The 7,681-nt window shown below is 43.0% G+C and overlaps 1 protein-coding gene across 1 annotated transcript in view; it reads right to left on the bottom strand.

Annotated features, from left to right (window-relative positions):
* Nucleotides 1–4,391: 4,391 nt before the first annotated feature.
* The window catches only part of FRMD3 (FERM domain containing 3), a 228,837-nt gene continuing 225,547 nt past the window's right edge, over nt 4,392–7,681 (bottom strand). The window contains exon 16 of the mRNA XM_012721457.1: nt 4,392–4,417. The gene's annotated coding sequence lies outside the window, so the exon portion shown is untranslated. The remainder of the gene's footprint in view (nt 4,418–7,681) is intronic.

Below are 7,681 nucleotides of genomic sequence, written 5' to 3'. Positions count from 1 at the left end.
GGAAACGGCGATGGCGGGGCGGATCCTAGGTGGGTGGGAGGGGTCGCGCGCGGTGGCTGCCGGGGAACTTCGGGAGCTGAGTCTAGGGGACGCCGACGAGAGGCAGCGCCTTCTGGGGACCGCGACCGCGAGTTCAGCCCCTGACCCGACTCTGGAAGGGAAAACAGAAAGTTGCTTCATAGCCCAGAATCTCCAACTCTGCCTCGTGGCCAGGTTAGAAACCAGAATCACGCTGGTTTGAAACCCTGGACCCCCGCTCCTGTGTTTCTAAATGAAAATGTCCGCATTTGGAACCTGAATTTAAATTGTTTCTTTATGGGCTAGATAGATTGGGAGACACTGGTTTTTCTTTTTTCCTGAACTTCCCCTTCCTTCCACCAGCTTCCCCTCTCCCCCTCCCAGCAGCTCTCAAGGTGAGGGGGTTCCTTGGAGCTGAAAATGTGGCACCCGTCAGTTCCCTGAAACTAAGGTGTAAAGTGTCGCAGCTCTTTGCGGGTTTCCCACTTGGGGGCAGCCTTGTCTTTCGCTCTGGTTCCGTCCTTTAAGCTGTGGCTGGTGTTTATTCCACTTAAATGCAGCTGCAGTCTCGTTAATATAAAATTAATATAATCTAGCGAGCGGAGCTTGGATGCGGAGAAACATGTCTGCTTGGAGGAAATAGACTAGGGCTCAAAATGTAAGAAAACCTCAGCTCCAATTCCTGGTTTATACCTAGGCTTCAAAAGATCAGAAAAACAAACAATTGCAGGAATTATTATTTGTAAAACAAGCGTATTCTTGTTGGAATAATATATATGCACTAGACAACAAGTTTCTCAACCCTCTGAGCCTTATCATTTAGCGGACAATTGGGTGAAACTTCAGGAGTAATGCAGACAGCCCCACCCCTTTCTTGAAAGCTGCACCTGGGCCCTGAAGACCATGAGGCAGCAAGGTGTTGAAATGAAAAAGGGACCCTCACATTAAAGTTCTCCCTGGTGGCAAAAAAAATGTGACAGAAATAGTCACACCTCCTGTAGATGTTAGTAGAATTGGTAATCTGTAGGACTCTATGCCTTACCCATACCATGTCTCACTACGATAACCTGTATGCAGGTCTGACTTCTGTGTTAGTATGTGCCTGAAATTTAATAAATACGAACAGCTCATTTTGTGTTAGCCTCAATGTACTTCCTCTCGTAGGAACTCCAGAATCAGGAATTATTGCAAAAAGGGAGTGAGGAAATTGGGAAATTAGGGCCAAGTGAGCTGACTGCAATAGGTCCTTGGAATAATAAAAGTTTTATTGTTGTTGTTTAATACAAAAAGGGACCTACCATCAAAAAGCTGTAAAATGTTTGATTGGGTGTTTTGGTTTTTAAATATTTACTTATTTATGCCTATAAGAACTGGGGTACAGGCCAGTGGTACAGGGAGTGAGAGGATTCATCAGGGACAGTAGGGAGCAGAACAGGTAGGTGGACTGAAATACACAACTGAGGGGAACAGCAAGCGAGACAGGAAAGGTCTGCTGCGCCATGTGGGTCACCTCGCTGTCCAGGGATCAAACTCAGGTTGTCATGGTGATAGTACTGCGAATTAATGCCTAAGCTGCCAGGAAGGCCCCTGATTGGGTGTAATTCTTTGCAGAGGGACTACATGCGCATTCTGACTCCTCAAAATAAAGCTACAGACATGCAGCTTTTTGATCAGCTGTCACACCGATTAACTATGGCACCTTTTTCCTAGGAGTGATTTGCAGAGTGACTTTCCTGAAGAGCATGCTTTGGGAAACGGTAAGTTGGAGTAATGACGACTTCCCAGCCGAGACCTGTATAAGGTAGGATGGCACACAGTTTTTGGACTCTTCTGATTTTCAGTGTGGTGATGGTAGATCTATATGAGTTGCTTCTTCGGGAGAGGAATGGAAGAAAACAGAATTTGCTAGAACACATTAAAGATTCTGCTTCAGGGTCTTAATATCCTTTATCTCTGAACTTGGTATTAGTTTGTCCCCATTTTAGAGATAAAGAAACTTGACTCTCACAAATTACTGAAATGTCACATTCAAGTTTGTGTAGTAAGAGATAAGGCTGTTTATCTGGAGCCAGTTACAGGCAGAGCCCAGGCCTTAGCACCAGAGCAGCCGGCAGGGATGGCGACAGCTGGTTTCATTTTCATGGTTACTGGGGTAATTAATGGTGAAAGGTGGGAGTAGAGAGCAGTAGGCCTCAAGTGGTGATGCCCCGATGTTATGTTGTCTTTTGGCGATGGACAAGAGGTTTTCCTTCATACAATTAGTTAGTAAAAAGTTGGAAATTTACTGGAATAGCATCAAAGCAGTGACTTAGTGACCGACAATTTGCATAGTCAGAGCAGGCAGTCAGGCTTTCTTGAGTAGGAGAAGATAATGCCCTTAGTCAGGTTTGGCAACAGAAGAACTAGGGGTTTTATTTATTTTATATATATTTAACTTATAGTGGAAAGAGAATGATTTAACCTTGGCTATAAGGATCCTCTATTTAGATAGACAAGAAAAGATGAATTATTGGGACTGACTCAGAATTATACCATTTGCATTAAATGTGTGTTATCTGAAATAAACACTGAGTAAGTAAATTCAAAGTTTAGTAAAATGAGAATTTATCAAGTGGTTATGTTTTGATGAGAAGTAGGGCTCACTGAATGGGTTCCTTGGGTTACCTTTGAGAAAAGTTTTGGCAGAGTTCTTCTTTCAGCAGCAACAGGCAAATTTACCCTGTGGACATTTGCACAAACAGGCAGGCAAAGGTTACATCTTAAAAGGTCAGATTTATTAGAAGGAAAGGAAAGCAAGACCCTTGCCCAGATACAAGTGGGCAGACAGCTGTTCCTGCTTTACAAAGGGAAAATGACTGTGAAAAGAAACACCTGGGAAGCTTCATTTGCCAGTGGAAAATGCAGAAATGGTAGAAATTGTAACAGATAGTTTTCTTCTTTGGGGGAGGGATTCATTCCTTTGTGGAATTGTTATCTATTGTTAGATTAATTTCTACCACAGTGTGACTAGATTGATTTTTGCAAGAACCGGTGATTCTCTACAACAGCTCTGAGTCTCCATATTCCCACTTCTGTTCTGCACTCTTTTATTGATAACAGTCAATGCTTAGGGATTTTTCATTTCTGTAGCTGGCTTGACAACTGTTAACCATTTCTACCCCCACCTCTAGTTTCTAGTCTTGTGATAGCTTCATCCCAGACTTTCTTTCTACTCTGAATTTCTGTCAATTCTTTAAAACCAAGCTGGGCTCCAGAGGTGAATACCAAGTTTCTCTGAGTGCTGGGTCCACCCCTAGAGTTTTGGGCCCCCTTACATAGAAAAGTTAGACACACAGAAAGAATATGTCTTCATTTTTTCTTCACTAAGCTGACATTTAGTAAATTTCTAACATTTTCAGATACTAAAGGAAGATTGCTTCCTTAATTGATAAAGGAAAAACATAACTTCAAAGAAATCCCTTGCCTTTACAGTACTAATTTAACCGGAGATACCTGTGTTTTGGAAGATATAAGTGACACAGCGTAAGTGGAAGAAATTTCAAGTAGGTGGGATCTATTCAGTGCAGACCATGCATTGTTCTGATTCTCTCAGAAGATGAAACAGGAAGGAGCAATGAATTCATTGTCCCAAGTCCCGTTTGAACGGTGGACTCAATCAATGGCTGACAAACCCTGTTCAAACAAAACTATTTTTAGTGTTATTTTAGTTTAGTTCTTTGGTTGTTTTTTTGCCCAAACATTTTGATCCATCACACTGACCATGAGGTGCCATGCTGGACAGAAAGGATTAGATCTTTTTTTTAAAGATTTTATTTATTCATACAGAGCTGGGGTACAGGCCAGAGATGGGGAGGGTGAGAGGATTCACCGGAGACAGAGTGGGGAGCAGAACAGGCAGATCGACAAAGTACACTGCTGAGGTGAGCAGCGGGCTGGTCAGGAGAGGTCTGCCACGCCATGTGGATCTCCTCCGGGGCAGGTGGGAATTGAACTTATGCAGAGGTGGCTTAAGCTTCTTAGTGCAGGGCTTTAACCCGCTGCGCTACCAGGGAAGGCCTGAAAGGATTAGATTTTAAGGATGAACTCAATTAGATGAACTCAGTGTCCCAGAGGGAAAAGGCCGAGCGCCCATGTACACAATTGGAATATAACTTGTCTGCGCATGCCCAGGCACAGCCCGACCCAGAATAAGTTAGGAGGCTGCTCAACCCCTACCACTGCCGGGACTTTTCCTATAAATATCTCCTCACTCCCTCCTAGAAGCCAGTTAAGTGCTCCTTGGCACTGACTCCCTCCTGCATGAATTCCTCTAATAAGGTCTTGCCTGGGGCGGCTATATTAGTACTCACTGGTGAAATTTTTTCCTGGAAGGCAAAGGACCCACTCTTGTTGGTTAGGCCTGTAACACAAGGATGAAAGGTTAATTAACTCCGTATTCCAAAAGTACCCTTACAGATACGTAGGCATGGCCATCATGTTGCCTCACCCTCCCTCCTGTAAGTCAGGAAATATGACAGGGGCTTTGCCTGCTGACTTTTTCAGACATTCATTTGTTTATCCAGGATTTTTCAGTGAACTGGAATCATTGTTGTATTAGCTCCATCCTCTGAAGGCAGCCTGTGCAGAGCAGACATTTTCCAACAAAACAAAAATGTAGAATTTCACTGCCTTGGTCCAAGGTACTGATTACACTTATTAGTGTGGATAGAATCAGCTACGGGGGAAATGTTTTATAAAGTAAAGAGGACATCTAAGGATACAAGAGGAGAAAGGTTTTGAAGGTGACGGAGATGGCCCTTTGATCTGCTTCTGAGTTTCCTGTGTTTTGGCCATGTTCTACAAAACACAAAGCCATAGTCACTTTGCAAAAGAGAGATTTAAGGTGACAAGTACAAAGATTTGGTCATATTATGACTTAGTTTCCAGAAAGTGTTATTGTCTCCTTGCCATATTTTCTACTCTAAGCCTCCATCATTATCATTATTTGGGAAGGAGACATCAGGAAGACCAGAAACAGAAAGTGGGAGGAAAAATGATTAACATAGTCACTAAAACACGCTATAGAAAATTATCCGGAGGCACAGACTGGGGGGTGTGGGGGCATAAAGGCTGAGGGATATTGTGAATTATCACCCACCTTTCAAATCTACTAGTCAAAGCAAGTACAGGAAAAAAGAAATCCTGGGTCCTTCCCTAGCAGCACTGCCAAGCCAGTCGCAGCCACTTCACCACCAGGGAGCTGGCCCGCCCACTGCTCCCCTCAGCAGTGTACTTCCTCCATCTGCTTGTTCTGCTCCCCAGTCTGTCTCTGGTGAATCCTCTCATCACCCCTGCACCTCTGGCTGTACCTCAGTTCTGTATGCATAAATAAATAAATCTTTTTTAAAATTTAAAGGAAATCCTTAGGTGCCAACCCTGGAAACATTTAACAACAGTTAATCCCACAGTGGAATGAACCCTCCCAAAGAAAATAACTGTATCAGTGCAGTTTCTTCACTGACAAGAGGCAGCTGGTGTTTCTCTTCATGACCCTTCTCCTTTTGCAAAGTAACATGCAGCCCCTTCCAAATTGCCGCCTGTGTCTATGTAGGCGTCTCCTCGAGCAAACCTGCCCCTTTCGGGGCAGCTCTTTCCGCCCACTTGAGTCTGTGCAAGTGTCCTTGACTTTCTTTCCTTACTTATAAAAATCCTGCCCTTTGGTCTATACCTAAATGGCTCTGCCTCATGCCTCACTGGGTGCTGCTGAAAGGGGAGAGCTGATGAAACTTTTCTCAGAAAGAATCCAACACCACTCGCTGAGGCCATTGCCTCTCCAGACTGACATCATGTAACATGATGTATCATACTCACTGATTTTGTTTGTTAAACAAATTGCACTTAGCCATAGTAGTATAAAATCTTTTGCTTAAATGTTTTTTATCAATATGCTTTGATATTGGGCATATGTGATTGTTATATTATCTTGATCTGTTGACCTTTATCATCATATAATGACCTTTTTTGTCTATTCTTGTCATGTTTTGGCCTAATGTCTATTTTATATGATATTTGTATAGTCACGCCTGCTGTTTTCTGCTCTATGCAGTTGTAGAATATTATTTTCTCTCACTGTGCATATGTGTATAACTTTAAGGGAAGTTAAAGCAAATTTTTGTAAGCAGCATATAGTTGGATCTTTCTATGTATGTGTTTAATCATACATCCAATTTCCTTGGTTCTGTAACTAATAATTTGTCCTTTGATGATCCCATTCTAGTTCATATTTTTTCCTTTTCTGACTGGATAATTTCCAAGTTCTTGTCTTTAATCTCACAGATTTTTTTTTCTGCTTGATCAAGTTGGCTGTTGATATGCTTTATTACATTTTTCATTTCATTCATTGTATTCTTAAGCTCTAGAATTTTCTGTTTGGTTACATTTTATGATATTTATCTCTGCTAAACTTAGTTTTGTTTGTGTGCTATTTTCTGGATACATTGAATTTTCTCTCTGTGTTTCCTTGTAGCTTGCTGTGTTTCTTTAAACAGTTATTTTGAAATCTTTGTATAGCATATACAAAGTATATGCAAGGTATTGTACAGCTCTCCATGTCTTGGCCTCATAGTAAGATTATAGTGATCTTTGGGTGATGTCATGTTATACCTTAATTTTTTCACGCTATTTGAAGTTTTATATTACTGTCTTTGCATTTGAAGAAGCAGTCCCTTTCTCCAGTTGTTGATAATTGCTTTTGGGAGACCCCTGTCAGTCTGCCCTGCCAGAGATTCTGAGACTAAATCATACATTATGTGGTTGTACCTGCGCTAGGCTTCTTGCCCCATCTTGTGGTTAGAATAATTGCGTTGTAAGCCTTCTCTGGATCCTGCAACACATAGACTGGTGGGCCAACAACTTCTTTTTTATTTTTCCTAAGGAGGCAAAAATTCAAGTTTGTGCTTTCTCCCTGCAGCCTGCAGACTGAGCAGACTTTGAGTATGCTCACTAGTCACCTGCCAAAGCCCACCGTGACACCACTAGGAAGGCACATGGAGAGGTGGTCACACCGTGGTGGTGGAGTCGGTGAGGCATCTGGAACACAGAGGTGTCCATTGGCCCCAGGGGATGACTTCAGCTAAGGTTTCCCCAACAGTGTCTGAGAGACCTCATGATGGAATTCAGAATGCAGGCAGGATTTGCAGCCATTTAATGTTCTCTGATCTTTTTAAGATTTCTTTACTTATGCATAGAAGAACTGGGGTATAGGGTAGAGCTTCAGGGGATAAGAGGATTCTCCAGAGACATAGTGGGGAGCAGACAAGATGGACTGACTGAAATACACTGGTGAGAGGAGCTGTGGGCAAGGCAGGAAGTGTCTGCTGTGCCATATATGGGTTAGCTCCTTGGCTGGGGATCAAACTCAGGCCTCAGTGGTGATAGCATTGAGGCTTAACTCCTAGGCCACCAGGGAGACCCTCCTCTGATAGTCTAATCTACTGCTCTGCCGACTGCTTCCCTCCCACTACTGTCCCAGTCAAGTGCCTCTTGATTGTCTATATGGAGTGAGAGGGAAGTGAGGTCCTTTTAGCACAGCAACACATAAGTGGGGAAGCCGGAATCTCATTCACATTCCCTCCCTTTCTCCTCCAGGATAAACCACAGGCCAAGATCTTTCTTGGCCTCAAGC

The sequence above is a fragment of the Condylura cristata genome, unplaced genomic scaffold (genome assembly GCF_000260355.1).
Source record: "Condylura cristata isolate star-nosed mole 26May11 unplaced genomic scaffold, ConCri1.0 scaffold00006, whole genome shotgun sequence".
In the NCBI taxonomy this organism is placed as follows: Eukaryota; Metazoa; Chordata; class Mammalia; order Eulipotyphla; family Talpidae; genus Condylura; species Condylura cristata.
Note: the sequence above shows the minus strand (reverse complement) of the source record. Positions and strands in the feature narration are given on the sequence as shown.